Here is a 24,609-nt window from a genome sequence, read left to right on the forward strand (position 1 = left end):
TTACTCCCATACCTCGGTAATCCTTAAGAGGAGAAACAAGCCTTAATCTCCTTAAATGCATGGAATCATAGAAAATTAGGATTTGGATGGACCTCAGGACATCATCTAGTCCAACTCCCTGCTCAAACAGGACCAGCTCCAACTGGATCATCCCAACCAAGACCTTCTCTAGCTGGGTCTTAACAACCTCCAAGGATGGGAGTCCATACTCTCTCTGGTGGGTAACCTGTTCCAATGTTTTACTACCCTCATAGTGAGAAAGTTTGTCTGAATATGTAACTTAAACTTCCTTTGCTGCAACTTGAGAACATTTCTCCTTGAGAACATTTCTCCTTGATGACGTACATTTCCCAGTGATTCTTTAAAAATAAGATCATAGCCAAATGGACATACAACTATATACTATCAAACACTCAAGGAGACTTGCATGTGCAATTGAGTGCACAGTATATTCTACCTAAACTATACCTGACACAAGGGAGCGGTGAGGAAGGCTCTTTCCTTCCTCTCCCTTTTATGCTTGAGTAGGTATGAAGGGGTCACACTGATCCCTAGTCCCTTTTTCTGGGATTGCACAGGGCACTCAATGGATCAGGAAAAAAGAAGGAGCCAGAAATGTTTCACTTTTATTCACTCACACGACTACTTGTGTTGGCCAACTGCACAGAAGGATGTGAGCTGAGCATTTTAAAAAGGTAAAGTATTGAGTGTACAGCTTCCAGCTATTCTTTGTAATATTGGTCTTCAAGACTAGTACAGTCTGGCTTCTTAGCAAAGACTAATGGTTTCCAGTTGACCTGAATCCTTTGAAAGGCATTCTTGGAAATGAAATTTACGGTACATAATGTCAACTATCCTTTATCATGGATTTTGGAATTATAATATGGTTATTAAACTGTAAAATATTACTTATTGTCACTCAGCCTGAACATCCACCAGCTTGCAGGGGAATTTGAAGTTCACAAGCACACCCTTTATCTGATTCCATCACACCGCAGTACTTGAGGACCTAATTCTGCCTTTAGCTGAACCCACAAAGCCCTGATAAATATTGTTTCATGGGAGTAAATGAAGGCAGATTTTGCCTCCATGGAAATATAAACTATTTAAGAATATGATGAGTGGGTTAAGACCAGATTCTCTTTAGGATCTATAACCTAACAGCAGAAAAATATGAGGACTTTAGCCTTATTTTAATTTGTTCTAATATCATGCAGAAAGAATTTTGCAAAATTTGTGCCTGCTATTCTACTCGGTTCAACTCTTTGCAAATATTTATTTTTACTGGCTGTGTAAACTATTATTTCCAGTGTGTGCTGTTGCCATCTAGTGTCAAAATAAGCAATGTACTTAAAGGTATATTTTCTACTTACTGTAAAACTGAGCAACCCATCCAGTTCTTTTCTAGCTGGGTTTTTTTGTTTTTTGTTTTGTTTGTTTGGCTGGTTGGTTGGTTGTCTTTTTCCCCACTTTAGATCACTTCTACACTGGTTCTTTCTTTGTCATGATATATGCTCTGGATTCTCTCCTTTCATCCTAATGAGTTTTTTTTATCATTACATCTGTACTGAATACAGACCGCATACCTAAAATTTTCTAATATCCACAGAATACTGGAAGGTGAAGGCAAATTTGATTGCATAATTTATTTAAATCTAATAAGGCTCCCAAGTACAAACAACCCCTTCCAGACCAGAAGTCTGGAAGCAAAGCAATACATCTCTGTAATGGCAGGTTCTACTTCAGAAGCTCAGGAAACATAGTGGGCTCCCAACTGATGGAACCCCACGTGAAATCCTCACTCATGATGAGTAACTTCCAGCTGTGACATTGTCTATAATATTTCAGAAACATATTAGAAAGTATTTCTTCTACACCAATATTTTTAATATTATTGAATAGATATTGAAGGTGAACTCTGGGGCTTCACTGAAGTCAATGGGAGTTTTGCCACTTAGTTCTCTAAAGTAAGATTCCATACATGGTACCCACACTACAAGATGATTAAAATCCAACTTATATGAAAATATACAGTGAAGTATTCAAGGGCTTTTTCTTTGTCTCTCTTTTTTGCTGTATGCTATACCTAATTATTAAGAATAGGTTTCTATGGATTTTAATTTAATCACCAGGTGAATTTTAGGCTAAGAACTGAAATTGCACATAAACTGGTATAAGTGATCAGAAACCTGTTCAAATTTGTAACACAACATAAGTTATGTGCACCTAAACCATTTTCAAAATGGCCAAAACTGGTTTAAGATAAACCTAGATGGATATAGTATCAGACTTAACTGATTTAGGTTAAATTGGTTTATTGAAATTCTGTCCCAGAACCCCTCCAAATTAAAGTTAACTCACAGTCCCCCAGCATTCCAGGGTGCTTTGTACCTCCCCTGCAAGCCCCACTTTGCAGGATGGGCAGACTAGCCTTGCCCCAAGATGTATGCTCCAGCCACGCAGGGAAGCACGCTTTCGTGCCTGCAGCTTCTGGCCTGAGCCACTGCAGGCATGTAGCTGCATTTTCAGAGTCAAAAGTAAATGTCTGTTCACTTGCTTTGCAGCTTAAACTAACCTGCAAAGACTGAATCAATTCAGCCTTGGGCTTTTTGACTGTCTGTACTTAGCCTTAATGTATGTAAGTCAGTTACCTGTGGTTCCACGTAGTACAACAGTGCTATAGTATGTAGTTGTTCTGAGTAACTGAAACACTCTGCATTGGCTGAGAATGTAAATGAGAAGACATGTTTCTTGATAATAAAATTTATCAATGAAATACTGCTGCCCATATATTTATCTACCTCTTCCAAAATATTTGTGCTGATGTAACTAAAAGGTGATTTCATCAGAGACAGGAAACTCATGACAAATTCCTTAGCACTAGATTGATGAATGAATGAAGGCTGCATTTACGTAATGCTTTTTCTTCCTCTGATATCAGACCTTTATAACTATTGAATTGCTGCCACTTCGGAGATGCGTTACAGATGCTATTTCAACCATCACTGAAGCCTCCAATTTTTGTGTCCTATTCCATCATGATATGAAGACTGTTAAGCTATAAAATGTGAAATAATATACACATAATTTCAACAAAATCAGTTAAGTAAAATAAAATCTCATTTTAGAACCTCATCTAAATTAAATGAGTACTCTCATGTAATTGTATATTATTGCAAATCAGTCTTAATTCAATATTTTTTCTGAAATATGAAAACAGAACTATTCTTCCCATACTGAAACAATCTTATTAAACAAATCCTGACTCTTCCTCTATGAAGCTGTAATAAATATGCTAATTTTGGTTTTTCAAACCATTAATTAAAAAAATTGAGTTTCCTACAGAAGATGGAGGTGACAACACAGCAGACTCAGAATAGAAGAAACATGGAAATACAGAACTTACCCTCATCTACTATATTTTCACCTATTCACTGAGCCCAGAGAAGATGGATGTTCTGCAGGGGTTTGGGTCTGAGGTAGAATAAGATCTCAGCCAGGGGAAAGTTCAGTGAATAGTCATTGTTCACAGCATCACCATCTTAGCAAAGATACATTAATGCTGATTTGTCCAAATTCATTTATTCACCAACTCCTCCATAATGGTCAATGTCCTGAAAGGTCAAGGAGCAGAAGTCAATGAAGTAATCCCAAAGAGTGCAGCTTGTATAATCAGAGCCATACAGTTGAAAGACCTCAAGGGTCATCTGGTCCAAACTCCTGCACAAGTACAGGAATGCTACTCCTAAGTCATCCCTGTCCAATGATTATTCAGCCTAACCTTGAAACCCCCCAATGAAGGAGATTGCACAATTTCCCTGGACAGTCTATTCTACTGATTTACTGTTCTAAGAGTATGGATGTCTTTCCTGATATCTAATTGAAACTACTTTGCTACAGTTTAAAGCCAGTGCTTTGTATCCTCCCTTCTGCAGCAAGGGGAAATAGTTCTCCCTTTCTTTTATATATGGAGGCTTTTCAGATATTTGAAGATTTCTCTCATGTCCCCACTCAACCACTTTTTCTCCAAGCTGAAAATGCTTCCTCATATAGCTGAAAATGCTCTCCTCATACAGCTTGCCTTCCAAACCCTTCATTGTTTACCCCCCTAACATTTTAGTATCATTCTGAATTGTGAAGACTGAACTGCACACAATACTGTAGATGAGGCCTAACCAGTGCCAAGTAGAGTGGCACTAGCACTTTCTGGGCACGTCCCCACATGTAGAGGCATGCATTTGCTGAGGCAAAAATAGTAGTGGCACAAATCTGTGCCATTAGTTTTTGCTGTAACGTACACCCCTGCACATGTAGTTTTGTGGGGGGCAAAGTACCCCACTTCAGTGAAACTGCTGTTCTCCCAGTCCTCCCAGCTCCTGCCCAGCAGCCGGAGTGTCTCACAAGAGGACTGATCCTCCGTGTCTGCTGGCACACACTCCTCTTGTGTGTTTTGCACCACTTTTTTCCATGTGGCTATTTGTGGGGGGAAAGGGAGGAGGGTTGCTACTAGGATTTCCTGGTAGCAAATTTTGCCCGTTCTGCAAATCTGCAGTGTGGCACATGCTTTAATGCACTGAGCATGCAGTTCGTGGCTCTGCAAAATGATTTGCGATGCCACAAACCACATGTATAGATCCAGTTCCTATGTCTTGTGCCTTGCACACCTATTGATGCAGCCCAACATTGCTTTGCCTTTTTTTTCACCTGCATCATGTTGCTGACTAATGTTGAGTCTGTGAGCAATCTTGCTATTGATTATTCCTTCACTAAGTATAATATCTTACAATTGTCTGCACTGAAGTTCATCCTCTTGTCTCTTGTGCTTTCCAAAGTATCAAGATCCTTCTGAATTCTACTCCTGTTTTCTTTCCAGTGCCATGTCATCTGCAATGCTGATCTGGAATCTCTCTATTTTGGTATCCAAATCATTAATAAACATGTTAAACATCAGCAGATCCAGGACATGCCTATGTGGAAATCTACTTGAAACTTCCTACTGTTCTGACAGATCCATTTATAATTACCCTTTGCTTGCAGTTATTGAACTAATTTCCTATTCACCTTGAATTTACTTTATCTAGCCCATATTTCTCAAGTTTACTTATGAGAATGTCATGTGGGACTTTATCAAAAGTCACACTCAAGTCCAAGTACACTAGGTCCATTGCACTCCCTTCATCCATGCAACTAGTGACTTTGTCAAAGAAAAAGATCAAGCTGATTTAGAATTTGGTTTTGACAAATACAAGCTGGATACTTGCCATCAGCCTTTCCTTTTCCACATGCTAACAAACTAGCTTCTTTATAAGTGGCTCTAGTAACTTCCTAGGTATTGAAGTCAGGCTGCCTGTTCTATAATTCTCCTGGTCCTTTTTGTCTTTTTTTTTTAAAGATGGGTACTATATTGTTCCTTTTCTAGTTTTCCGGAAACTCTCCCATTTGTAAATTTTATTGCCAAAGGCTCAGGGATATCTTCTGCCAGTTGCTTCAGTAGTCTGGGATTTAAGTGGATTTAAATTAATCAAAAGCTCTCTTAACACTCTTTCATTATCACAACGCTTAGCCTTTCCTTCTCTTTCTTCATATAATTTTTCTCAGCTGTTTGGTTGTAGCTTATTTTTTTGTATGAAGTCTGAGTTAAAGTAGGCATTGAGAAGCTCCAATGCCTTTGCATCTTCTGTTAAGAACTCACACTGGCTTTTTGACAGTTAAACCAGTTCCTTGGTCGTGCTTTCTGTCAAAGATCAAAGTCTTTGATTTCAGATGCCGATGGCAAAAGGTCAGATGGCAAAAGGTCAGAGACTAACACAACAAACTCTGTAATTGTAGTCTCACACTATTATTTTTTAGTTTGTAACAGTATTGCATATATATATATCCCTGTCTGTGCCTCATCTCAAATCGCTTGAGCTTCTCATACGAGAGAGAGAAACTGACCTTGACAGCCCAGCACGAAAGATAAAGTACCTATAGTAACGAGATTAGCTGACTTTAGTGAAGTTGTAAAATTAAATAATATACTATGCGCGCCATCCTGTGACCAAACAGGACCAGTACCACCCAAGTAAAAATAACCCCCCTTTTTTATGAAACCTGAGCAAACAAAGAAAGCACAAGTGCCAACTCATTAATTATTTATGATTAGCATATAGTAATTGGTCACCTTTGGCAAATATAACTTTGAAAGAACTTCCGCCCAAAGCAGAGAACTGTGTATACACTCAAGAAGAACAGATCGTGCATCTCTCTGCCTACGTATCTTTCTGGTGTATCCCTGTTTATCTCTCTATCTCTGTCGTAATCTTTCTTATCAAGAGCTCTCAGTAATCTGCAGACTGCAACGGCTTGTGTGAATCGCTCGGAATCTGTAACAAGCAACTCTCTTACCCACCCTGTAAATGCTGGGTAACATGATATCTGCATGCTCTAACTGAATAAATCAACTCCTCTGCCTACACTGCAGCACATCAGGAGCGTAAGTAAAATAAACCTTTTGTATAACCACACGTTGTGTTTAAATCCTCCTGACTCCTGCTCACTGTTATCACCCACCTGTCCAGTTATAAATCCCCCTATTCGCACCAAGCCGGTCGTGCCGACCTAGGCTCGCAGGTCAAGGGTGCACCGGCATTAGGGGCGCGACACTTTCCAGACCCACATATTCGTATAATCTATTCTTGTTTTCCTTAACCTGCTCTGCTAGATGTAACTCTCTTTTGATCTTTGTATCCCTGATATTGTACCTGCAAGTTCTTGCTCTTTCTTGGGACGCTTCCTTAGTGACTCACCCTTCCTTCCATTGCCTGTATATTTTCCTTTTGATTTTAAAGCATCCAAGATTCTCCTTGCATAGCCTGCTGCTGGAGGCCAGATTGTCAAAAGGACTGGTGTTGGCAGGGAGAAGGGAACTAGTGTGAAGTACCTAACCAACAGGTACCTAAGCCTTACCTCTGCAGATTGAAGGATCCCTTGATTTGGGGTGCTAAATCACTAGTTACATTGAAAGATCCCTTCCATACCGTAAGTCAAGAGGAAGGAAAACTCTACAAATACTAAATCACCATTTTATTGCTCTTTGTACAGCAATAAGCCAGTATAGGAAGTAGTTCAACCTACTTAGCATTTTAAGTATCTTTTAACCTAAATCCTGTAATCTCCACTCAGGCCTTATTTTTATCAAAATCAATTAACTAAATTCATAACCTAAAGCTTCTAGTGATTCAATTCAGATTCATAGATTTGGCCTCCAAATCATCTAAATCATCTCCGAATCTGAACTGTGATCCGAAGCTTTGCACAGTCCTACTGGTCAGAGCTGTGCTGCAATGTACTTCCTCCTGATTTTATTTTAACTGAGTCCATATTACAAAATAGATCAGTGAGTCTTAACCAGGGTGCTGGGGCATCCTGGGGTGCCCTCAGACCCTTTCAAGGATACTGCAACAGTGCCATGAAATTTTGGCACTGTTAAGAGTGCACTCATTATTCCCAAGATAAGCTCAGAGGACACATCCTCACATGTAGGGGTGTGCGCCTGAAGCAGCAAAAGAAGTAGCACAAATTTCTGTCACTACTTTTTGCCTCTATGTATACTCTTGATGTGTGCTTTGGTGTAGGGCAAAATACCCTGTTTTGAGGAAACTGCCATTTCCCTGGTCATCTCAGCTCCTGGTATGGTGGAGGAGCTGGGGCAGAACTAGAGGGGAGACACTCTGGCTGGCAGTTCTCTAACTGAGCCGCTGCATTTTTTTTTTTTTTTGTTACTGAGATTTCCCAGTGGCAAATTTTGCCCCGACACTCCAAATTGGCAGTGCAGGGCATACTTTAATGTGTCAGGTATGTGTGGTTTGTGGTGCCACAAAGAGGCTTGCGGTGCCACAAACAGCATGCAACTATGCGTCTGGATCCAGCCAGAGATCTCAAACAGGAATCCAGAGTGTTAAAAACATTCTGCCTTGGTGTGGGCTTTCAGAGTCCTATGTAACATAATAATTGCTCTATTATTTCTTTGCAGCCAAAAAAGAGCAAAAACTAAGAGCTTGCATTTTCCAAGGGTATCTTGTGTCTAAAAATGTTGAGAACTGCTAAAGTAGACCTATAAAAACAGCATGTGGTATTTTAGAAACTTCAACCAGTATCTGTTTATACAAATAAAAAAATGCAACTACTGTATTTTAATTTACCATAAAAGAATTTATTTTCTCTTATATGACATATTTCAGGCCTGTAAATCAAAAAGATGCAGTGACTCTAATGATCAGTACGGGATTGTTACATATTTTCAAACATGAAGAATTAGCATGATACTTGAGGTTAACAGTGACAATTAATTACTAGTGTAAATGTCAATATGTTCTATTAAATGTATTGATTCAGACACAAGATAAACCAAACAGATCATAATTCATGGAGATTCTGATTCTGTAGCTCTTGCTTAGCCCAAACTCCTTTTAGCTTCATTACAAGCTTTCTCTGTGTCAAGAATGCAGGACTGCATCCTCAAACATTTTGTCCACATCAGATCATGTCACCTTTAATCAAGGTGAATGGCAAGTTAATGAGGATTCTCATTGGTACCAGTGTATGAAAGGTAGCACAATCTAACCCAAGTGTCAAACCCCTGATTTCCCAGAAGAGGAGCTCCTAAGATAAGAGAAAGGAGGGATGCTGTCCCTGCTGTCTCCTTTTCGGGGTAGGCTGGTAAAGGACAGACTTCACCATGCAACTCAGAAACCAGTTAACAGTTCAGAGGAAATGAATCACCACCTTGAATCTGTTTGCCTACTACGAGGCACCAATATCACAGGGAGGCACAGTAGAGGTGTTGTCTTCCAACTCTGGGAGGATTTCAGGAGTGGAAAAAGGAGCAGAGGAGATGGAAAAGCAGAAGAGAACTGTGAGCCAAGTAACTGCAGCTGCTTTTCCTTGCCTTAGAATTCTAAGGTTGTGTTTATCCATCCTTCGGATTCTAAGAATTAAATCAGCATTCTAATGAATGGTATGGACCTTTAATTGAAGTGGTTACAAGAGAAAAAATGGATGTAATGCATTTCAGTAGGTCTAGACAGTGAGAGAACTGCACATCTAGCTGTGCAAAGCCCGTTTAAATAACATGCCTGATGCTATCGACAAGCCTGTTCATGTAGTTTATTGGTGTTTGCTAGCATAAATTGCCCATTCTAAGGTACACTGTTCACTTCATGCTGCTTCTCTGTTCTAACACAGCTATTAATGAGCCAGTTCTGGCTTAATAGTTTTTAAAAACGATTCAATGATTTGCTCATTACTTGTGCTTTAAAGAAAATAATAAAATAGGAGTAACTATCTGCTAGCACTATGAGCCTTTGACAGGGGGATTTTTCCCTTTTTACAAGAGTTGGCCAATAAAAAGGATTACACTGGATAAAGCAAAGGCCCCTTAATTGCCTTACTGAAAGGTCTACACCTTCCATCCATTAATCAGGGACAGTTTTATGCATGCAATCACTATATAAAATTAAATTCTGAAAGTTTTCACCTGAGCAGGCAAGAAAACATATCTTCAGGATTAACCTTGGTTAAGACCTGAGCAAGGGGCAATATTTAGTAATGCAATCCCAGGAACAGGCCAGAGACCTATTTGCGTCTCAGGAAATGCAATACTACAAACTGCTATGTAATTCAGAACAATCCTTGGTTAAGCTTTAAGTGAGCTAACGCAGGTGCTAGAAGTCAGATTAATTCTGGGCAGACTAATTTGCTCTATTTTTCTGAGCTTATAGGCTAAGTACAGTTAAAAAGCCTGAAGTTGAATCAACTCAGTTTTTGCAGATTAGTCTAAACTGTAGAGAGTGAACTGAAAAACAACTGGATACACATTCACATTTGATTTAAGAAAAGTAGCTACATACCTGCAGTGGCTCAGGCCAGAAGCCAGAGGGCACTAAAGCATGGCTTTCTGGCACAAAGCCAGAATCGGCTGTGTGTTCACTTTGTCTTCCTGCCATCCCTAAAGGTTTCTGGGGTATGCAGCCCAAAATCACAGAAGCAGCACTCTGTAGGGTTGCTCATCACATCTTCCTGCTTCCAGGTACTTCTGGGATTTGTAGTCCACAGTTGCAACCAGCAGTAACTTTCAGTAAGTTCAGCAGGGCAGGGCAACTCTGTACTCAGGGGAAGTGGGGTTTAACCCCCCTTCCTGGCCCCTACACCTCTAGCACTTCGGGGGTGGAAGAGAGGCAGGGACTCCTCCCCACAGGCAAACCCCAGTCCTTCTATGCTGGAGCAGACAGCACAGCCAAGCCCAGGGCTGGAAATCATGCTGGCATGCTGGGGGACTCTGATTTAACTTAAACCAGGAAGGGGTCTGGGACAGAAGTTTCATAAACCGGTTTGACCCAAATCAGTTAAATCTGATACTACATTCAACCACGTTTATCTTAAACCCGTTTCAGTGATTTTGAAACCTGTTTATGCATACTGAACTTCTGTTACATGGTTAAACCAGCTTCTAATCACTTAAACTAGTTTATGTGTAACTTCTGTTCCTGGTCATAAAGAGTCCCGTGCTACCAAAGCTATACTGCTTCTAATACTCAAACTCTACACAAATGTGCAGTAGACATACCCTCACAATTTAGTCCTTGAGCCTCCCATGCTTGAGGGATAAAATAACTTTTTAATAAGACATGCGTCTTATCATGACTGCAACTTCCACCATAGATGCCATTGCTAGTCTCATGCAGAAATATATCCACATGGCTTTTTATTTTAAACTTACTCCTCAAGTGTCTTTCCTATTTTTGGCTGGGCACAATAGCCTGCAAAAGTATCTCACCTGCATGCAGTTAAGCTTATTACATCACAAACCCTATCATCTTCCTCTGAAATAAGAGGGGGGACCCCACTGACATCAGTAGCAGTACGGTACTATCTATAAAAATACTGGAGATAAAATAGTAATCATATTAACACAGTAACTGAAGAATATACAACTAAACCCATGAAGTTTTATTGGAATAACTCACAATAGTAATAAAAAATTAGCTTTCAAGACTCTTCAGCAGGCAACCAGAATTTAGAGATGATAATTAAATAGAAAATAAGGCTCTGAATAAGTACAGTAAATATGTACTGTACTCCAGTTTTTAAATACATGTTACTCATAATGGTTTCTTTATTCAGAACTTCCAATAGTAACTCTGTTACAACCTTAAAACGTAATAGGATTAGTATTATAAGGTACTACAGTGGATTTTGGAGAAATCTAATTATCCCCAGATACAGTAACTCATATTTTATTTGACCTTCAGGTTTTAGTTTCATTGTAATTAGAATCACTTATTTTCATGTCTTTCTAAGAGGAACTGAAATTATTCTGAGCTCCTTCACTCTAATATCTTCAAATCTTATCAGCCGCAGGGCTTGTAAAAAACTGCATCTATCAGCTCACCTCTTCTCTCAATGCAATCACAGGTTTGGATCAGACTGATATGCCCCTCATGCCACTTTCCTTCAGCAGCACTGCAAATTACCCCTGGAAAAACAAATGATGATATTATTATTTATAAATACATTTTATTTTTATAAATTTACCAATTAGCTTGGTATAGAAGTGCAAAGAGTAGATACATTTAATCTCTTACTGCTGCTGGGCACTGTGGAGACTGTGCAGTTTCATATTTGCTAGTGACTCCCTCTGGCCAAAGCAGTGTTGATGGATTCAGCAATGAGACTCATCCTTTGGAGGGAAGGCCATAATAACTCAGAACAATTTGAGAAAAGAGGGAATAAAAATGGAGAAAAGAAGCTTTGAAGTAGTTAGAGAATACCTGAAGGAATAAAAACATAAATTGTATCTATCTCCCTGTCAGTGCAAACAACAACAATAACACATTTTGATGAGTGGAAAGTTGGTACTGAAAAGCAATCTGAAAGGTACTCCAATGCCTACAATGACTCAATGCCCCCTTTGCACTGAAATGTCACTTGCTATCAAAAAACCACTCAGTCTGATTCTTTTCTAATCTTGGGATGAGGCAATAAATGTAACTAAGAGTATTTGTTACCTTTGCAATAAAAAAAGAGCAGCAATTCAAGTCGAAAGCCCCAGGTAGCACTGAGTAGTACAATCAAAAATGCTGAAGAACATGATCTGCTGACCACTGCAAGCCCTAATTCTATTGCCAATATCAACAAAGAGCAATACTCACACTCCTCACCTCTAGCCTTTTGTACACTGACAGAATGACAAGAAGGAGAAAGGAACTTGTACCAAAAAACATAAACTGCTAAAACCTAAAGACATTATAGCCAAGAAAAGGAAAGATAGAATATGCACCTATGCGTACCATGTATAGTTTATTAGATTCTATGTCCAAAATTTATGAAAAAATTATCAGTTCTAATGAATTATTTCTTCTTTCCAACTTCTTAGTGGCCAGGGATTGCATAGGGCCAGTGGGAGCTACATGCTGCAGGGACTTCACAAGCACTGGCCTCGCGTATTCCCCAGGCATTCCCCCTACTGCATTGGCTCCCTACCCCTGACTGCACTGACCATGCAGAAATTCCAGCTCCTTCACTGAACTGGGCACGTGGGTACTTCTCACCTCCCTACTATACCAGATACATAGGCACTTCTGTCCTGCATTGCACCAAGTATATAGATACTCTTCTGCCCTGTTGCATGAGGCATCTGAACACTCCCCCTCATGCCACCCCATGCCAGGGGCTTCCCCATCACCATAAGCTGTGACACCTGCTCCACACTACCACCCCTGGGGTGGGACAGGAAGCAGAAGCCAAAGGGAGGGCTCTGGAGCCTTTATCTGCTGCTGCAAGTGATATAAGGAGAGCAACAGCCCAGTGGGAGCCAAGTCAGCAGGAGTTCATGACTGATTTCCAAGGCTTTCATACTCTTTTCCCTCCATCTGAGGCATACCAGGTGTTAACTTACATGAAAAAAACATTTGAAAGGGAGCACCATAGGAACACTGCAGGGATGGTTACCATGTTGCTGATAAGGGATGCTCCTCTGCATGTGTCCACCTGCCCAACCTAGAAATATGGTAGTGAAGTGATGTTGGGGCACCCCTCATAGCTACTTACGAGACCTCTGCCTCTGGTATGCTTATTAGCAGCTGTGGGAGATGCATCTAGAATAGTTTCCCCATAGCATTTCCAGATTTGACATATGCAAGTGAGAAGAGGTAGGCAGGGTGGGCTCACCAGCCTGAGAGCCACAGTATAAATATTCCCTTAAAGAACTAGGTCTATATTTCACTGACCTCAAAGGGGCTGTGTTGTTACAACTGAATCCATGCCTCAAAAACCTCAGAATAATGCATATTTTGGTATGAGTTCGTAAACTCATTTCATTAGCATAATTATAAATAGGACACTGAGTCTGATTCATGTGCATGTAAACCATAAGCAACTCATCTGGCATCAATGGAGCTACACCAATGTAAGTGAAAGTAGAATAAGTCTCATTGCTGAGGAAACATTTTTCTTCCCCTGCTTGCTTTCTCCTTTCTGACTGGATCTGTTTATGCAGAACATGCTGTCACTGGAATAGTTACAGCCTTTAAGAATGATAATGTCACTCATAGTAAACCTTATTCAGAAATGAATCCAGGATTTCGTAAAGAGGAGTGCAGAAGTGACCAGCACTGCAGAGTTGGTTGGACCCCCCCAGTCCCAGCCTCCTCCCTCCTCTCCTCCCCACTAGGGTGGGCAGATCAAGCCCCGGGAGCTGCAGCTGGGTACCTTATGATTCAAAGAAAGTAAGCATGTCTCCCCTTCCCTTCCCCTCCATGCTCAGATGCATGACCCCATCCTTCCCCTACTCTCCACACCCTGTCCTCTCCTCCTCTCACTGTCCCCCTTCCCACCACTTGTCCACCCAATCTCAAGGGCAAGGGGAGTCTCTGCTCCACTCCAGCTGGACTGTATGGGGCCTGGGATCATCCAGGGATACCAGTAGCATCAGATGAGTAGGTTCCCCTTCCCTGGGCCTGCTCCTGGGCTAGCAGGGAATACCCAGGGGGAGCAGGCTGGAGAGGAACCCATCCACTGGTCACTGCCATTGATGTCTAGAGTGAACGCAGGTGGAGTAGGAGCACCCTTTATCCAAGGAGCCATGGGGACACTGGCAACAGCAAGCAGGGGAGGGGAATGGGAGGGGACAGGGAGACGATGGGTTCCTGAGCATGGAGGGGAAGGGAGCAGGGAAATGCCTACCTTCTTTGGCACTTAAAAGTCCCAGGCTGCTGCTCCTGCTTCATGGTCAGAAAAAGGAGTGTGGGTCTTCCTCTGTACTTATCTAGTTTGTTTTTATGGTATTGTGTTAAATGGTGGTTATTTTATTGACAGATGGCTCAGTATGGCTAGATATTTTAATTATGACTAGCTACTGAAAAAGTGGATAGGGTGCAGTGGGAAGGCATGTAAAACATCTAAAAGGTCTAAAGGCATAAGTTTCAACCCTGTTCTGGACTCATGCCAAAGGCTACCTGCATTTTCATAATTTGATAATTGTTAGCGGTGGAAGGGACCTTACAGTTCATCGAGTCTAACCCCCATCCCTCCCTGCATGTGGGCAGGGAAGACTGCTGGGTTCAAATGATCCAACCAAAATGAGTGTCAAGATGTTTTCTGAAGATTGCCAGGATGGATGACTCTACCACATCTTCCAAAACCTTGGCACTTGGCTTGTAAAGAAGTTTTTCCTTATGTCTAGCCTGAAGCGATCTTCAATCAGCTTGCGCTCATTATTTCTTGTCTTCCCCTGGGGGCCCTTGGTGAATAGCTACTCCCCCAAACCCTGATGTACACCCCTGATATACTTATAGGCTGCAACCAAGTCCTGTCCCCCTGCAAGTCTTCTCTTCATAATAATACCTGAACCCAAATAATTGATGAACATGTTGAAAAGCATTTGTCTGAGTACTGAATCCTGAAGGATGCCACTGGTCACCTTCCGCCATGTTGACTCAGTTCCATCTATTAATACTCTCTAGGTCCTACCTTGGAGCCAATTACCTAGCCACCAGACTGTAAAGTAGTCAAGGCTGCATTTTCCCAATTTTATCATGAGGACATCATGGTAGACCAGGTCAAAGGCCTTTTTGAAGTCCAAGTATAAGACATCAACCTCATTTCCTCTATCCAGGTGATGAGTGACCTGATCACAGAAGGAAATGAGGTTAGTCTGGCATGACCTGCCCATGATGAAGCCATGTTGGCTACCCTTCAGAATACTGCCTTCAGTTAACCTGTATGTGATGGTTTCTTTGACGATTTTCTCCAGAATTGTATCTGGAATTGAGGTCAAACTTACTGGCCTGTAGTTTCCTGGGTCCCTCCTTCTCCCTTTCTTAAAGATAGGTACCACATTGGCTTTTTTCCAGTCTTCTAGGACCTCTCCCAAGCACCATGAGTCTTCAAATAACTTTGCCATCGGTTGCACAATCACTTTGACCAGTTCCTTTAGCAGTCTCAGGTGTAGTTCATCCGGTCCAGCTGACTTACAGATATTAGCCTTTGCAGGTGTTCCCCCACAAGATCTACATCAACCTAGCTATATATGGGTACCTGCTCAGTCAAGCTGGAGAGTCAGCTACAGAAACTATCAGACCTTAACCACACTAGCCCAATAGACTACACGGTTCATAGCAGGTGATATGTTGTGAGTTCAGCAACAACACTCTGGACGCTGTTGTGTTGAATGAACAATCATTTATTATTATAACTCTCTGGAATCATATCCAGTTGCATTAGTAGATGTATATAGATCTTATACCTGCTCTGCCTCTGACTTGGCCCCATCCAGTCCTGTGGAGGGAGAGGAACCAAGAAAGCCTCTGGCTCCCATGAAACAGGGAGTCCCCAGAGCTGCAAAACTGCCACAAAGCAACACAACCCTGCAGTGCTGAACCTGAGACTTTGGTCTTAAAGGGACAGTACAAAGAAAACAATAAGACACAACAACAGGATTCTGAGGGACTTGGGGAAAAAAAACAACTTAATTATGATGCATTCTAATCTATACTACTTGGGGAAAAAACATGACTCTAAAAACAAAGTCAATTTCAAATAAGCAAAGGGAAGAAGAAAAAAGTAAGAAGCACTGTGCCTGGTAGTTCTGAATAATAGTTGCTCATGCAGTGTTAAGAACAGGTTAAACAAGCCCTTCTATAGGATGGCTTAGATAGAAATAATCCTGCTTTGAGGAGGTGGTTGGACTATGACCTCCTGTATGATCCTGTAAGAGAAGAAAAAAATGTAGGAACACTACAAAATTCTATAACAAACTTCACTTTAGTTAAGGCACCCTGATGAGAAGTTTACCCAGGCAAATACATAAAGAGAAAAGACTAAGTTTGCAGCCTACCACTTCGCTAATGCCATTATCAAAAGAGAAAGACCTGACTTCCCAGCTCCCCAGAGAAAAGATTTGTAACATCAGATGCTGCAATACTCAAAAGTAACTGAGTAAATCCATTAGTTTTATTCTCTCCCCAACCACACTCACAATTCATGTCAGTTTTAAATGCTGTTCCTAGAGCTGATAAGTTATATGATGAGAAAGTGCCAAGAACCCAGCACATCTGCAAAACTATATCCTCCACACGATGCAACTGGGCTGGGACACAAACTAACATAAAACCCTACCCACAATGCAGCCACCTTATTCCTGAGTCAGCAATAAAATCCTAGCAAGGGTTTGCTCAGTCTGTCTCCTCCAGACTCTGAGCAATCCTGCTAAGCCTTGTGGCTTTGGCCTGCCTACATTCCTTCTCTAGCCTTGCCCCTTGCCTAGCTTCACCTTCTTAGTTGCTTCATTAGTGGTGATCTCATCCTGTTGTGCAGACTTTGAGCATTGGTGATGCGTAAGGGGTACACGTGCACCCCAAGATTGGTGGTGCAGCCCCTAAAATTGGCTGCTGCTTGCCACTTCCCTCCCCACCCACTTTCTGACTCAGTTCACACTGATTTCTGCCATTACAATACAGCCATTAACGTGAAAAGTTCAAAATATATGCTCTAGAATGTCTTCTCACAACATTTTTCTCTTTGATAAAACCCAGGAGCAACATACAACTTACCTTTGATCATGAACAGAGTGAGCCCCCAGCAGCTGGTGGGGCACGGCTGCTCCAGTGGCAGCAGGAGTGCGGCGGAAGTGAGCGGGGAGCTCCTGCAGACACTGCCGGCACTGTCAGAGGTAGGGGGAGGTTAAAGTCCCAAAATGTTGTGCTGTTAGGTTATAGATCCTAAAGAGACCTTGGTCTTAACCCACTCATCATATTCTTAAATAGTTTATATTTCCATGGAGCCAAAATCTGCCTTCATTTTTTCCCATGAAACAATATTTATCAGGGCTTTGTGGGTTCAGTTAAAGGCAGAAAAAGGCCCTCAAGTACCGCAGTGTGATAGAATCAGATAAAGGGTATGCTTGTGAACTTCAAATTCCCCTGCAAGCTGGTGGACATTCAGGCTGAGTGACAATAAGTAATATTTTGAAGTTTAATAACCATATTATAATTCCAAAATCCATGATAAAGGATAGTTGACATTGCATACTGTAAGTCTGATTTTGAAGAATCCCTTTCAAGGGATTCAGGTCACCTGGAAACCATTAGGTCTTTGCTAAGAGGCTAGATTATACCAGTCTTGAATAACCATTAGTTACAAAGGATAAATGGAAACTGTACACTCAATACTTCACCTTTTTAAAATGCTCATCTCACATCCTTCTGTGCAATTGGCAAACACAAGTAGTCGTGTGAGTGAAGAAAAGTGAAACATTTCTGGCTCCTTCTTTTTTCCTGATCCATTGAGTGCCCTGTGCAATCCCAGAAAAAGGGACTAGGGATCAGTGTGACCCCTTCATACCTACTCAAGCATAAAAGGGAGAGGAAGGAAAGAGCCTTCCTCACTGCTCCCTTGTGTCAGGTGTAGTTTAGGTAGAATATAGCTGTACACTCAATTGCACATGCAAGTCTCCTTGAGTGCTTGTATATAGTTGTATGTCCATTTGGCTATGATCTTATTTTTAAAGAATCACTGGGAAATGTACGTCATCAAGGAGAAATGTTCTCAAGTTGCAGCAAAGGAAGTTTAAGTTACATATTCAGACAAACTTTCTCACTATGACGGTAGTAAAACACTGGAACAGGTTACCCACCAGAGAGAGTATGGACTCCCATCCTTGGAGGTTGTTAAGACCCAGCTAGAGAAGGTCTTGGTTGGGATGATCCAGTTGGAGCTGGTCCTGTTTGAGCAGGGAGTTGGACTAGATGATGTCCTGAAGTCCATCCAAATCCTAATTTTCTATGATTCCATGCATTTAAGGAGATTAAGGCTTGTTTCTCCTCTTAAGGATTACCGAGGTATGGGAGTAACTTTCCAAGACTAAATATAACACAGAGAAAATATATAATAAAAAAATATTTTATCTGTTTCATAGAATATTGTAGTGGGAAATGGTTGCTGCAAAAGCAACAGATTAGCAAGTACATCAATGTACAGGACAAATCCTTGTTTGAGAAGGAGAACTATTTTTGATTTTCAAGTATTTTCAGGAAAAGGAGATTAATTTTTGGTATTTAAATGAACAACTTTATTCCCCACCCCCTGACAGCCTGGCTTCCTTCTTTGCTGCATGCAGAGCTTGGGTATTCCAGCCCCGTCCCAGCTGCTGAGGAGGTAACAACTGGCGGAGGCAGGAGAGTGGCAGCCAGGCAAGAGCCCATGGGCCACATGCTAATTTGTCAGAGGCTGCATGTGGTTCACAGCCTACCAGTTGGACAGCCCTGATGCAAACTGCTCCAAACACTGATGCCATATAGCTACTTCTGGATTAAAACAAAACAGGTGAATTAGAAAAGGGACTGAAGGACACAGTGTCCTGTTATATCAAAAAAGAGAGACTCTGGTAATGTAATGGGGGCTCTGTCCCATTACTAGAATGGGAAGGGGATCCACGGGTACCTGTTTCTCTTCCCCTCCTTCTCCCATATCCCTCTACCTTTTCGTTTCTTGCCTTTTGTTTGTTTGCCAGTGAATCCTTTCCCTGGTTGAGAATATTCCCCCTGGTTTCCTTGTTGATTCCCATCCCTCCTCACTTTCTTCCATTTCATCGCTGTGTTTTCTCTGCCTGTGCCCTGGTGGTGACTCTAGAGGCAAACACACAGGCAGGAGAGCCTGAAGCAAGATGACCTCCAGGTCCAGGTTCAGGCAGAGTCTGAAGACCCAGGGGGTGGAATTAGAGAGGTCGTGTGACATGGAGACCCCTTCATAAGCCCAAAATCCTGCCAGGGAGGGGCAGTCTGGCTGTGGAAGGCACTGGGGACAGAACCTTGTCTGAGGCATGGAGACGGGAGACCAGACTGCAGAGAAAGGACTCAGGAGCCAGTCCTAAGAGAGGAGAAACTGGGGACCTGCATAGGAAACAAGTTAGGTAGCTCAGGCACTTTTCATTTTGTTTTCCTTTCTACTTGGCGCCCGCCACCAAGGGGTGTGGTGAACCCCACCTGAGACGTTCCTTTGAACCGGGACTGGTGCTTATTTATATTTTGTGTTTTTCCCTAGAGGGCCAGATTGTGGCTGTACAAGAGATCGAGGCAGAGGAGGATTAAGATGTATTGGGGCCCTGGGAATGAACGGCACATGTCCCCACAGGTTGGGGAGGAATGGCGAGCTCCCGCAGGCAGTGGAGGTGCTGTTGGCAGTGGGAGTGTGGAAGCGGCAAGTGGGGAGCTCCTGCAAGCAGCTGCAGCGCTGTCGGCAGGTGCTACCGGTAGTATCAGTGGTGGCCCAGGGTGATCATGGACCACCTGCAGACGCTGCCGGCAGTGCCAGTGACAGGGTGGCTAGCGGCGACCGCCCACAGGCATCTTTTGCATGGGGTGCACCACCACACGCAAGGGTTGAACATGTACCCGTGTGCGCCCATTACGCGTCGTCTCTGCCTTGGAAGAAACAATGTAATTTCTGTTAATTTCTCCATGTTTTCATTTTCAGATTTCTCTCAAGCCTGCTGTACTTAATATAATTTCTCCATTGTTTCACTACGACTGTTTTTCTCCGAGAAGGATCCGCAGCACTGAACTCACCCTTCTTCCTTAATATTTCTGTGGAAAATGTTGCTATTTTTTTTCAGCACAATAATCATTCAAAATTATTTTCCGGCATCTGCAGCTAATTTTTCCCATCCACCCAAATGGAGTCTCTTCTAATAAATCTCTATTTACATAAAAAGTTACCCACAGGTCACTTTATTAATCGTTACCAAAAATAATTACATCTTCTAAATAGCTCTCAGTGTCCCTCAAGATAAAAAGTATATTCTAAAATTATTACTTAGAGTGGGGGTTTTTTGTTGGGTTTTTTTTTTTGGGTGGGGGGGGTTGTATGTTTCCTGCTATGATACCAGGCGACTAGAAAAGGGACAACACAATGCCCCTTTCAAATAAAAAATAAAAAGGAAAGATGAGAGTAATTCTTCTGTTGCATAGAGCCCAGGAAGCCCACAATGGGGCAGGAGGCTTTTACTGCTGCCAATTCCTATATGAGGCTGAAGTTGGTTCCTTATTTCTAGCTCCTTATACCCAGTTTCTCATTCCTTTTTCAAAGATTATCTTGACACAACAAAAAGCTGCTAGTAGTTGAATTAGTCATGCTTAAGAGTTAGAATTCCATCAAAAGTGTTTACTTACTAATAAAATGTAAAATAATATAATGTATCAAGTACGTACCCCTGAATAAAGAGCCGAGATTATGATGGGTTTATGGGGCAAAATCCTTTTTGGGTCATCCCAAACCACACCTCTCTCTATCACTGGAAGACTCTTCTGAAGAATGATGGGTGGTGCGCGACCTGAAGCTCAGATTTTCATGTGCCAGTCAACCAACTGACCCCCTCCAGACCTGTGTGCAACATGCATTGCCCCAAATATAAAGATGAGTTTGGGGATGGGATTATGGAGCAAAACTCACTTCAGATCACCACAAAGCACGTATCTCCATGCCCTGGGGATTCTCCTAATGAAGTCTGGACAAGTCCCAGCCTGACCTAAACCTTGTTTTTTGCGTGCCAGCCTGCCAACCAATACCTCCACCCCGCAAGCCTATATGTATTTACACTGCACTGAATAAAGAGCTGTTTGGGCAGGATTATAGGTGAAAGTCCTTTTCAGGTCACCCCACTCACACATCTCTGCCACTGGGAGACTCTCCTAAAGAAGCCTGAGCAGGGCACTGCCTGACCTGGAGTTCAGTTTTTGTGTGCCAGCCTGCCTCCTGACAAGCCCTGGGGCCTGTATTCTATCTACATAGCACTGAATAAGGAGCTAACTTTAGGCTGGGATTGTGAGACAAAATTCCTCTTTAGGTCTCCCCAAAACACACCACTGGGGGACTCTCATGAAAAAGTCTGGGCCAACCCAAAGCTCAGTTTTCACATGCCAGGCTGCCAACTGACACCCCTCTACCCACACCTGTGCTAAGTACACAGCTCTGAATAAGGAGTTGAGTTTGGGCTGGGGTTATTTGGCAAAATCCTTTTCAAATCACTGCAAAAAAAAATTGTCACCAACAGACTGTCCTGAAGAAGTCTGGGTTGTGTGTTGACTGAATTAAAGCACAGTTTTCAAGTGCCAACCTGTCAACTGACAGCCATGAACAAGGAGCTGAGTTTTGGCTAGGGTTATCAGGCAAAACCCACTTCGGGTCACCCCAAACCACGTGTCTCCACCATCAGGGGACTCTCCCAGAGAAGCCTAGGCAGAGCACTGCCCAACTTGAAGCTCAGTTTTTGCATGCCATTCTGTCATCTAACATTGCTCCACCCAGGCCTGTGCTGAATAAGGAGCTGAGTTTGGTCCCAGATTGTTGGGCAAAATCCTATCAGTGACTCCAAAACACGTCTCCGCCACTGGAGAACTGTCCTGAAGAAGTCTGGACAGGGCTCTGCCTGAGCTGAAACTTGGCTTTCGAATCCTAGTCTGGCATCTGACGGCCTTCTCTAGCAGCACATGTCCTTTTAACCTGCCTCTCACTTTACACTGTCTCACCTGCCTTTTATAGCTGTGCTCTTTAACATCAAACAGTATAACTCAAGACTACAAAATAATGAAAACAGGCTTGAGTAGCCCTTCAAACCTGCGTACTTTCTGCATACTGCTGAGGGTATGCAAATAAGAATATACAAAGTTTTCACTATGGAACATAACCTTAATCAAACAGGCAGAACAAACATGTATAGAAATATTAAAAATGTTAATTCATATTGCAATGAGCATGGATCCTACTTCAACGACTTGGGACATCATTGCATTATTTGACTTCTTGGTTCAAGCTTAAACACTGTTGGGGAAAAAAAAACCCCATAGTGTAATTCTTTTTTGTTTTATCTTATTAAACATGCAACAGTCTTCTCAAACAGCAATATCAGCCAACTGCTTACATAGCATACAAGCTTCTGAGGTTGTCAGTTAGCTGGCTGGCATGAAAAGCAAGCTTCAGGTCAGGCAACATCCTGCCCAGACTTCTTCAGGAGAGTCCCCTGGTCAGGGAGATGTGTGTTTTGAGATGACCCAAAAAAGATTTTGGCTGATAATCCCAGCCCAAAAGCAGCTCCTTATTCATAGAAATATACATAGCAGACAGGTCTGGGGGGCTGTCACCAGCAGGCTGGTATGCAAAAAAGAAGCTTCAGGTCAGGCAGTGCCTTGCCCAAACTTCTCTGGGAGAGTCCTCTGGTGAAAGGATTTTCACTCATAATCCCAGCCCAAAATCATCTTTTTATTGGGTGCTATGTAAATAACATATAGCTCTGGGGGGACTTTGGCTGAAAGGTTGCCATGCAAAAAGTGAGCTTTGGATAAGGCAGGGGCCTCCTGACTTCTTCAGGAGAGTTCCCTGGTGGCAGAGACATGCAGTTTGGGGTGACCCAAAAAGGATTTTCATGTGCATAGTACACAGGTTTGTCAGGCCATGAGTTGAAAGGTTGACGCATGAAAACTGAGCTTCAGGTCAGGCAGGGGCCTGCCCAGTCTTTTTCAATACAGTCCTCCGGTCGTGGACATGTGAGGTTTGGGGTGATCTGAAAAGGATTTCGTCCCATAATCCAAGCCCAAACCAAGCTCTTTATTTGAAGCCATGTACATCAGGGTATGCAGGCCTGGTGGAAGTCAGCTGGACAGCTGGCACTCGAGACATGCGCTTTGAGTCAAGGAGTGTCCTGCCCGGATTTGCTCAGGAGATTCCCCTGTAGTGGAGACCTGTGCTTTAGAATCATAGAAAATTAGGGTTGGAAGGGACCTCAGGAGGTGAACTAGTCCAACCCCCTGCTCAAAGCAGGACCATCCTTAACAAGATCATTCCAGACAGGGCTTTGTCTAGGGGGGTCTTAAAAACCTGCAAGGATGGAGCTTCTCTGGGTAACCTGTTCTAGTGTTTTACTACCTTCCTAGTGAGAAAAAACTTCCTAATATCTAACCTAACCTAGCAACACACCTACCAATGCAGCCGAGTATCCCCAGCCAGTCAGCCCTCAGCCTGTACCAGTGCATGGGATTGTCCTGTCCTAGGTGCAGGACTTTGCATTTGTCCTTGTTGAACCGCATGAGGTTTGTTTTGGCCCAATCCTCCAATTTGTCGAGGTCACAATGAATCCTAGCCCTACCCTTCAGTGTAACTACTACTCCCCCAGGGTGGTGTCATCTGCAAACTTGCTGAGGCTGCACTCTGTGCCCTCTTCCAAGTCATTTATACAGACACTGAACAAAACCGGCCCCAGGACCAACCCCTGGGGCACTCCACTTGATACCAGCTACTGACTAGACATCAAGCTAGTGACCGCTACCTTCTGAGCCTGATGCTCCAGGCCAGTTTTCTATCCATTCATCCTGCCCATACTTCCTTAGCTTGCCTGTGAGAATGCTGTGGGAGACCATATCAAAAGCCTTGAAAAGTCAAGGTACACCACATCCACCGGTCTCCCTGTGTCCACAGAGCCAGTCACCTCATCATAGAAGACAATCAGGTTGGTCAGGCTTGACTTGTCCTTGGTGATGAATCCATGATGACTGCTCCTAATAATCACCTTCTTCTCCTCCAAGTGCCTTGAAACGTCCTTTAAGTCTCCTCTGAGGTGAGACCTGAAAATGATTTTGCCCCATAATCCCCACCCAAACTAATCCTCTTCAGGGCTGCGTATTTAGCACGCTGGGCTGGCGGGGCTAAAAACTGCCAGGCTGGCACTCAAAAACGGAGCTTCAGGCCAGGCAGAGCCCTGCCGAGGCTTCTTCAGGAAAGTCTCCCCGTGGCAGAGACGTGGGCTTCCGCGTGACCCCAAAAAAGGATTCCCCCGCATCATCCTGCACAAACACAACTCCTAATTCAGGGCAACTTACGAAGCACGCAGGCCCCGGGGCCCGGCACCCAGGGAGCAAAGATCGCCGCAGCTCCACGCCGAGCTCCCCTCGCGCCCAGGAAGCTGCCGATTGGCAGCGGCGGCGCCGGAGGCGGGGCGAGCAGGGAGGTGCGGGGGAACGTCCAGGCTCGCCCCGCAACCAAAACATTGACACGTGCTGCTCAACTCGCGTCACGTGACGCGGC

At 42.9% G+C, this 24,609-nt stretch overlaps 2 long non-coding RNA genes across 3 annotated transcripts; both read right to left on the reverse strand.

Moving 5' to 3' along the window:
* Nucleotides 1–3,412: 3,412 nt before the first annotated feature.
* Nucleotides 3,413–11,698, reverse strand: LOC149872719 (uncharacterized). Its single transcript, XR_016440293.1, has 3 exons — nucleotides 11,611–11,698; nucleotides 9,891–11,515; nucleotides 3,413–3,614 (listed from the first exon to the last, which is right to left on the reverse strand). It is a non-coding gene; the product is annotated as an uncharacterized LOC149872719 (long non-coding RNA).
* Nucleotides 11,699–13,828: 2,130 nt separating this feature from the next.
* Nucleotides 13,829–24,582, reverse strand: LOC149872720 (uncharacterized). Of its 2 annotated transcripts, XR_016440291.1 has the most exons (5): nucleotides 24,405–24,582; nucleotides 20,745–20,916; nucleotides 18,173–18,399; nucleotides 17,091–17,200; nucleotides 13,829–16,246 (listed from the first exon to the last, which is right to left on the reverse strand). It is a non-coding gene; the product is annotated as an uncharacterized LOC149872720 (long non-coding RNA). The 2 variants fall into 2 exon arrangements; XR_016440292.1 differs by lacking the exon at nucleotides 20,745–20,916 and having other exon boundaries at nucleotides 24,405–24,578.
* Between the last annotated feature and the right edge of the window lie 27 nt (nucleotides 24,583–24,609).

The sequence above is a fragment of the Crocodylus siamensis genome, chromosome 1 (genome assembly GCF_052110815.1).
Source record: "Crocodylus siamensis isolate JL-2025a chromosome 1, ASM5211081v1, whole genome shotgun sequence".
NCBI classification, from domain to species: domain Eukaryota; kingdom Metazoa; phylum Chordata; order Crocodylia; family Crocodylidae; genus Crocodylus; species Crocodylus siamensis.